At 39.5% G+C, this 9,603-nt stretch overlaps 1 protein-coding gene across 18 annotated transcripts in view; it reads left to right on the top strand.

The window, feature by feature from the left end:
• The window catches only part of Spag9 (sperm associated antigen 9), a 132,988-nt gene that overhangs the window by 57,649 nt on the left and 65,736 nt on the right, over nucleotides 1–9,603 (top strand). The gene's annotated exons all lie outside the window — the stretch shown is intronic.

Genomic DNA, 9,603 nt, shown 5'->3' on the forward strand with positions numbered 1-9,603 from the left:
TTCGAGACCAGCCTGGTCTACAAGAGCTAGTTCCAGGACAGGCTCCAGAACCACAGAGAAACCCTGTCTCGAAAAACAAAACAAAACAAAAAAATTTATTTATAGCTGGGTAGTGGAGACACACACCTTCAATCCCAGCATTCAGAGGCAGAGGCAGGATGGATCTCTAAGTTCTAGAACAGTCTGGTCTACAAAGAGAGAGTTCCAGGATAGCCAGGGATACACAGATAAGTCCTGTCTTTAAAATAAAAAAATAATTATCTACATGTTTTAAATATTTGTATATATATGTGTGTGTGTTTTTAAAAAATAATTTATCTTAACTTTATTTTATGTGTATTGCTGTAAAGGTGTCAGCTCCCAGAGAGCTAAAGCTACAGGCAGTTGTGAGCTGCCATGTGGGTGCTGGGAATTGAACCTGGGTCCTCTGAAAGAGCAGCCAGTGCTCTTAATCATTGAGCCATCTCTCCAGCCCCGATATGTGTGTTTTATATATGTGTGAGATATAAGTACACACACACACACACACACACACACACACACACACACGTCTGTGCATCTGCTTATTGTCTAGATGTGTACCACTTTGGTGTAGTGCCTCTGGAGGCTAGAAGAGGGCACGGAATCCCCTGGAACTGAAGTTACAGGTAGTTGTATGGCACTCAGTGTGGCACTCAGTGTGGGCACTAAGAATGAAACCCAGATTCTCTTCTTGAGCAGCAAGCGTTTTCAACCGCTGAGCCATCTCTCCAGCCCCTCGTATTTAGATGAAAATTACTGCCACCTCAAATCCTTGTTTCACTGTTGGAAAAGTCACACTTTAGCAAGGCTTCACTTTATGGGTTTTTAAAAATTATTATTATTAATTTGAATCAGGATCTTACTATGAAGCTCAGATTGATCTTGAACTCAAGGTAGTCCTCCTGCCTCAGCCTCCCAAGTGCTAGAAGCCTCCCAGCATGCTCTATTGTGATTTCACTTTAAAGACACAGCAATACATTTTTCCTTCCTTAAAACTATTTTATGAAAGTGATAAATGAAAATGCGTTGTGTTTAGCCAAAAAGTCTTGGTGTTAATTCTTTTGGTTTTTTTGAGACAGTGTTTCTCTGTGGAGCTTTGGAGCCTGTCCTGGAACTCACTCTGTAGACCAGGCTGGCCTCTAACTCACAAAAATCTTCCTGCCTCTGCCTCCCAAGTTCTGGGATTAAAGATGTGCACTACCACTGCCCGGGCTTGGCGGTAATGCATTAGAGAATATATTTTGATCTAGAACAACTTAATAAGTGATAAATGTAATTAACAACAATGATAGATACATTAATAATACTCAATTTTTTAAAGTTTTTAAGTTAGTCATGGTTGCATGCAACTATAGTTCTAGCTATTAGGAAAGCTGAAGCAGGAGGTTTGCAGTCAGTTTGAGTGCAGCATAGGCTACATAATGAGTTTGAGCAACTTAGTCTACAGAGTGACATGAGAGAGAGAGAAAGGATGAGGAAGAGAAAGCTGTCATTTGAACTCAGCCTGGGCAACATTAGGCAACATAGACCTTACCTCAAGAAATAATATGTACAAGTAAGAAAGCATTACAGTGAATTTTTTAACATTACTAATATGTAATAATCATAATAATAACAGGGAGGAAGCAAGGTAAACTAGAGAATAGTTTGTTTTGAAAGATGCTTATTTTTAGGTAACAGGATGGGCAAGTAAGAGGAAATGTGCAGAAATAGTTGTGAGGAAATCATGATAGCAATACCTGGGAATGTTTGAGGTGCAATTTCTCTTCATCCTATTCCTCTCAAATCTTTGTAGTTGGACTTTATGTCGGGACTTCTAGCCCCTCAGTAATGCTCCCCAGTAAAGCTTCCCAGTTGTAAGTTGTAAGAGCTTGTTACTAGCTAACTCTTACAACTTAAATTAACCCATTTCTGTTCATCTATGTATTACCATGTGATTCATGGCTTTACCTGTCCTCCAACCTGTCTTGCTCCCTCTGCGTTTCCTGGCAACTCTTCACACTCCACCCTTCTTCCCAGAATTCTTTCTGCCCTAAAGATCTTACCTAGCTATTGTCCAATCAGCTTTTTTTGTTTGTTTGTTTGTTTGTTTGTTTGTTTGTTTTTCGAGACAGGGTTTCTCTGTGGCTTTGGAGTCTGTCCTGGAACTAGCTCTGTAGACCAGGCTGGTCTCAATCTCACAGAGATCGCCTTGCTTCTGCCTCCCGAGTCAATCAGCTTTTTATTAACAATGAGAACAACACATTTTCGTGGTGTACAGAAGGATTATTCCACAGCATATCTTCTTATTTTATTGATATTTATTGAGCTCTACATTTTTCTCTTCTCCCCTCCCGGCCTCTCCCCTCCCCACTTCAATCCTTCCCCAAGGTCTCCATGTTCCTAATTAACTCAGGAGATCTTGTCTTTTTCTACATCTATGTGAGTCTCTCTTAGTGTCCTCATTGTTGTCTAAGTTCTCTGGGATTGTGGTTTGTAGGCTGGCTTTCTTTGCTTTATGTTTAAAAACCACCTATGAGTGAGTACATGTGATAATTGTCTTTCTGTGTCTGGGTTATCTCACTCAAAATAATATTTTCTAGCTCCATCCATTTTCCTGCAAAATTCAAGCTGTCGTTATTTTTTTCCTGCTGTGTAGTACTCCATCATGTAAATGTACCACATTTTTCTTATTCATTCTTCACTCGAGGGGCATTTAGGTTGTTTCCAGGTTCTGGCTATGACAAACAAAGCTGCTATGAACATAATTGAGCACATGTCCTTGTGGCATGACTGAGCATCCTTTGGATATGTACCCAAAAGTGGTATTACTGGGTCTTGAGGAAGGTTGTTTCCTAATTTTCTGATAAATTGTCACACTGACATCCAAAGGGGCTGTACCAGCTTGCACTCCCACCAGCAATGCAGAAGTGTTCCCTTTTCCCCACATTCTCTCCAGCATAAGTTGTCATCAGTGTTTTTGATCTTGGCCATTCTTACAGGTATAAGATGGAATCTCAGAGTTGTTTTGATTTTCATTTCTCTGATGACTAGGGATGTTGAATATTTCCTTAAGTGTCTTTTAGCCATTTTAGATTCCTCTGTTGAAAGTTCTCTGTTTAGGTCTGTACTCCATTTTTTTACTGGATTATGTGTTCTTTTGGTGTCCAATTTCTTGAGTTCTTTGTATATTTTAGAGATCAGACCTCTGTCTGACTTGGGGTTAGTAAAGGTCTTTTCCCATTCTGTAGTGTTGTTTTGTCTTGTTGACTGTGTCCTTTGCTTTTCAGAAGCTTTTCAGTTTCAGGAGGTCCCGTTTATTAACTGTTTCTCTCAGTGTCTGTGCTGCTGGGGTTATATTTAGGAAGTAGTTCCCTGTGCCAATGCGTTCAAGTGTACTTCTCACTTTCTCTTCTATAAGGTTCAGTGTGGCTGGCTTTATGTTGAGGTCTTTGATCCATTTGGACTTGAGTTTTCTGCATGGTGATAGATATGGGTCTATTTTTATTTTTCTATATGTTGATATCCAGTTATGCAAGCACCACTTGTTAAATATGCTTTCTTTTTTCCATTTGATATTTTTTGGTTTTTGTTTCTTTTTCAAAGATCAGGTGTTTGAAGGTGTGTGGAATAATATATGGGTCTTCGATTCAGTTCCATTGGTCCTCCTGTCCGTTCTTATGCCAACACTAGGCTGTTTTCAGTACTGTAGCTCTGTAGTAGAGTTTGAAGTCAGGGATTGTGATGCCTCCAGAAGTTCTTTTATTGCATAGGATTGTTTTGGCTATCCTGTTTTTTTTTTTTTGTTTTGCTTTTCCAAATGAAGTTGAGTACTGTTCTTTCGAGGCTTTTAAAGAATTTTGCTGGACACCACAGCATATCTTCTTATAGCACCACTCTACCCGGCCCCAAACAGCCTTCTTTGCAGACCTAGTGGACCGTTCTTGCCTATTTTCATCATTTCCCAGTTTGAGTATATTCAGGTTTTGGAAAGGTTTTCTACATGCCGCATGGCCTCACCTCCTACTTGCTCTTCTCTGTTCCTTTTAGTCCTCTAAACACTGGAGAGTCAATACTGTGCTTCTGCTAATCTAGGTGGTTCAAGCTCTATATTTGTATACTTTGTCTGAACATTGCTGTTCTCAGACTTATCTCCAACCATGACTACTTTGATAAACTCTAGGTTTCTGCATTCAGTTGCGTTTCTTCCAGATTTTTCCACATTCAAGTTTTTTCTTGCTTTAGTTACTACCACAAGCATACCCTTCTCAAGTAGCACAGTTCATATGAAGCCTTATTCTTGACTCTGTAGTCTTCCCTCATCCTCTTCCCCTCAAGGGCTGGCCTTGAGTTCTCAATCTTTCCATTTCAGTACCCTCTATACTATTGTGGACACTGGACTGATAATCTCAAATTAAAATTTAGAGACCAGTACAAGGAGGAAAATAGGAGTTTTATATTTTATTGTTAGCCCAAATTTCTTACTGTAGTGAATTGATAAAAGTGAGTTGGTGAAAATGAACCAAATGGGCAAAGCTGTTTTGTTTTTTTAAAATGTGTAATAAAAGTGCTAAGTATGGAAATGAGTGAAATTTTTCAAGTGAGAATTTTTTTCTACTCTTCCCCCAGCCCCCAGTGGTTCTGGGGTATCATGAGAACCCAGGGTCTCATTCATATTAAGCAAATACCCAAGGCAAGCCTCTTTACCAAGCTGAATAACATTGGAAGAAACAAAGGAGGAATTTACAAGCAATAGGCAGTGCCTCCGATGGTAATCATACTCTGAGCACTCCAGTGTAGCACTACTTTATCTTGCCTGCCTTCCTCTGCACAGGTCAGGCCTACAGTCGCTAGGGAGGACAGAACAAGCAAAGTTAGATCTTCTGTGTAGCAGTGGAGTCAGAGCTGCACAGTGTAAGGGAAAGATATCTTTAAGCAGGGCAGCCTAACTTATTTGTCAGTTCCTGAAACATTAACATGGCCAGCATCAGGTGTCTGAGCCTGAGCCAGTGAGGAGACTGCAAGAGGCTTGAATTTGGAAACTTATGGCTGTAGGTTCAAGGAGTTTGAGTTGCAGTGCTCATAATAGGAGTACATGTGACTCATAAAAGGAAAAAGCCTGTTTAAGAAAAGTAGAGTGATGGGAGAAGACAGAGACGGAGGTGGAGATGGCAGGGTAGAAAGAAAAGCAAACTGGAAAGACTAGTTTTGTGTGTGCCTAGAATTCAGTAGAAGAACTGACCACAGGGGAAAAAAAAGAAAGAAAGAAAGAAAAAGAAAAATGGATACAAATTCTAGCAGGTGGGCAGGGGGAGGGGATCAATTACATTCTCAACTGCAGTTCCAGTCTTCCTTAGTTTTTCCTAGCTTTTGTTGTTATAAGCAGTGCTGTAGTGAGTAACCACCAAGGTCTGAAAGATAAGCATGAAAAGTAAACAGGATAACATATTTGCTTGTAACTGCCCCTCCCATATGTGTGTATATATTCCCCAAACAATTTTCCCTTTGAATAGTATTCTGGGATGTTGATTGTTGGCAGTATATATGATTTTTAGAACTGAGAAAAAGGCAATTTAAAAATCATTAAAAGGACTGGATTTGTACCTACTTAGAAAAATCTTGATGAGTCTTTTTACAGAATTATGGTGTGAAATTACTTGTATAGAATCACTGTGAGAGGCTCATGTTGGCAGGAGCTGGTATGTAAAGGCAATGGTCAGTGTGTGCTGCGTTCTTCAGGAGATGTGCTTAGCATACAGAACAGAAAACTAAACAGAGCCAGCATTCTTGCTTAGAGTTTTTCTGTCGTCCTCTGTGGCTAGTAAAGTTTAGGAATTGTTCCTGTTTTCATGGTCCTCACAAGCTTGAACCTTGATAGTAGTGGCACCTTATTCCTGCTTCTTATTTTTCTTAGGAAATGTATTATCTTAAATTTAAAATTGCAAATTTTTTAAACTTTTGAGATAATTTTATACTATAACAGAAATAAATAAAAATGAAATTTTAGCAGAAAATGGATTATTCATTGTGATTGCATATTCTTCTTGCTTGTGACAGAGCATAAGAAATTTGCCCTATAGTTACAATTTTTTTCTTTTTTTCTTTTGCTTTCTCTTTATTTTTAATAGTTACAATTTTTGTCTGTATATTTTTTTCCACACCTGTATCCCCATTTGATAGGTTCAGAAAAAACCCATAGCTCACGATGGTGTCAAATCATAAAAGGATAGACTTGGTCTTGTCACCCATTTAAACTTTTGCTTGCGGAAAAGAAGATAGAATTATTTCTTTGTGGACATTGACTTCCTTTTGTTTTGAAGACAGACCTCACTCTAGCCCAGGCTGGTTTAGAATTCACTGTGTGTCCAACCTGGCCTTAAATTTAAAGCAGACCTCAATCTCAGCCTTCTAAGTGTCAGGACTGTAGACATAACGACATCAGGCCCGGCTTTTGTTGCACATTTATTGTATTGTATGTTACCAAGATGCTGATATATATTGAGAATTAAAATTAATAAAAACCTGAGTAAACAACAGTATTTGAAAATGATGGTGTTTAAAACTTATATACGTGTCTTCTATGCCATAGACACATAGGTGTTAATTAAATACTCACTGATATTTAAATATTAAAACAAGCTCTCAAAATAAGGGATAAACGAGGGCCTTGCCTCAGCCTCCTGAGTAGCTACAATTACAAGTTTGTGTCACCATGCCCAGGACAGACCTTAGCTTTTACATGCACATATTGATAGCACATATTTATAGTTTTTAATTTTTTTATATGTATGAGTGCTTTGCCTACTTGTGTGTATATCTACTATTTGTGTGCCTGGTGTCTATAGAAGAGGGCATTGGATTCCACAATTCTGGAGTTGTAGACTGTTGTGAGTCAACATGTGAGTGTTGGGAACCTAATCCTGATCCTCTGGAAGAACAACCAGCCCCTCCCCCTTTTTGGAGCTTGTCCTGGAACTAGCTCTTGTAGACCAGGCTGGTCTTGAACTCACAGAGATCCGCCTGCCTCTGTCTCTGGAGTACTGGGATTAAGGACATGTGCCACCACTGCCTGGCACAACCAGGGCTCTTAATCTCTTCAGTCACTAATACTATTTCTTGATAGTATTTATTTATTTTTAGATAAGCGGTGTCACCGAGTTGTTCTGGCCAGTCTGGAATTTATTACGTACACCAGGCTGGCCTTGGACACAGATCCACTCACTTTCCGCCTTCTAAGTGCTGAGATTAAAGGTGTGTGCCACCACACCTAACAGTCTTTATTAATGTAGAGAGAGCACCTCTCAGTTTTTAAACCTTTTTATGGGTATATGAGATGTATGTATGTTTTGTGTGTGTGCTACAACGTGAGAGTTGAGATGTCAGTCCTTACCTCTTCTCTGCTTGAGACAGGAACTCTGTTATATCTTTATTCACTGCTGGTCTTCAAGCTCCTGGCTATCCTCCTGCTTCTGCTTTAGGAGCACTGGAGTTAGAGACTGCTACCTTGTCTGGCTTGCTTTCCATGGGTTCTGAGATTCACACTCAGATCTTCACACTTGCATAGCGAACACTTTATCCACTGAGCTATATTCCAGTTCCTTTGTTACTTTTTTTTCTTTGAATATACTCTACATTCCCTTATCCCTCTTGTTGAACACCTCTGTTTTGGGCTCCACAGCTATCATGATTAGAGCTGCAATAGACAGTGATGTGCAGATGTCTCTGTGGGCACTTGGATTTTTTTGAATATCCATGAGTGGTATAGTTAGGTTATGGTAGATGATTTTTGGTTTTTTGTTTGTTTGTTTTTATTTAACAGTACCTGTATCTCTCCTCCCCTCCCTTCCTCCCCCTCCCTTTCTTTCCTCTGTTTTATTTTTAACTTAAACTTTTTTTTTTTTTGAGACAGAATGTTGTCATTTTCCCCTGACTGATCTGGAATTTAGTGGGTAGATTAGGATGGTCTTAGACTCAAAGAATCTGCCTGCCGCTGCTTGCTACTGGGACTAAAGGCCTGCACCACCATGCATGGTTAACCCTAATCTTAATATGGCCTCGGTGAGTTTTGCTTTGCTCTGGTAGCTAGAATTTTTTGCTTTTTTCTACAAAGCTTAATTTTTTAATAAAATTTTACCAACTTTTTTATATTTAGTATGGATATGTGTGATTTTTTTATGTTTATCGTTCAGTTTCTAGTGTAAAAAATTAAATGTAGGGGCTAGCAATAAATAATGCAAAATAATATAAATAAGAATTAAACTTTCCCTTACCAGCTCTTTTATTTTTTGAGACCTGTCCCCATGTTGCCCAGACTGGTCTTCAACTCCCTGTGTGACAGAGACTGCCCTTGAACTCTTAATCCTTCTACCTCTACCTTCTAAATGTTAGGATTATAGATAAATTATCCCACACCTACCTAAGAATTAAATCAGAGCCCTCTGGTGGTGGTGCACACCTTTAATACCTGATCTCTATGAGTTCAAGGCCAGCCTGGTCTACTGAGGTAGTTCAAGGACAGACTCCAAATGTACAAAGAAACACTGTCTGGGGGGGGGGGGAAGCAAAAAGAACAAATAAAAAACAAAAAACAACCAAAACAAAAAAGAGAATGTTTAGAGCTCGAGAAATGGCTCAGCAGTTAAGAACACTGCCTGCTCTTCCAAAGATCCTGAGTTGAGTTCCCAACAACCACATGGAGACTCACAACCACCTGTAATGAGATCTTGTGTCCTCTTCTGACTTTTTTTTTTGCAGGCAAGCATACAGGCAGAACACTGTATACTTAATAAACAAACAAATAAAAGAATTAAATCAGGTGGTAAGGGGGAGTTTGATAAATTTTCAAACCAAGAATGTTTAATTAAGGTTCCTTTAGATTGAAGACAATCCGTTTGCTTTTTGTTTGTTTGTTTGGTTGGTTGGTTGGTTGGTTGGTTGGTTGGTTGGTTGGTTTTTCAAGACAGGGTTTCTCTGTGGCTTTGGAGCCTGTCCTGGAACTAGCTCTGTAGACCAGGCTGGTCTCGAACTCACAGAGATCCGCCTGCCTCTGCCTCCCGAGTGCTGGGATTAAAGGCATGCGCTACCATCGCCCGGCTGTTTGTTTTTGTTTTTGCTTTTTGGCTGAGGGATCCTTGGTGTTAAACTTATTTAACAGTTTCAGTAACATGAGGGAAAAGAAAGGGCATAGTAAACATTGTCAAGGGTGCCATATTGGAATTTTTGCTATGTTGGATGTTGTGACTGGCATAGGTGTTAGGAAGAGTTTCATGGAGTTGTAGTAAAGGCACTGTCAACAGCAACACATCAAAAAAATGTAAGGTAAAAGCAGTGAGATGTCTCAGCAGGTTGTTATCCCCACCTCTCATGTAAAACACCTGCAATCCCAGCAATGCTACAATGGAGATAACAGATAATTGTTCAGAAACGTGGGGTTCAGTTAGGCTGGAGTATGCAGGGAAGCACTAGAAACATCAGAGATACTGCCTCAACACAGTGAGAGGAAAGAACTAAAAAGATGTCCTTTGACCTCTGTACATATGCTGTCGTATATACGTACCCATACACCACACAACACAATAATAATAGTAATAATAAAATATGAGG

The sequence above is a fragment of the Microtus ochrogaster genome, chromosome 7 (assembly GCF_000317375.1).
Source record: "Microtus ochrogaster isolate Prairie Vole_2 chromosome 7, MicOch1.0, whole genome shotgun sequence".
NCBI classification, from domain to species: Eukaryota; Metazoa; Chordata; class Mammalia; order Rodentia; family Cricetidae; genus Microtus; species Microtus ochrogaster.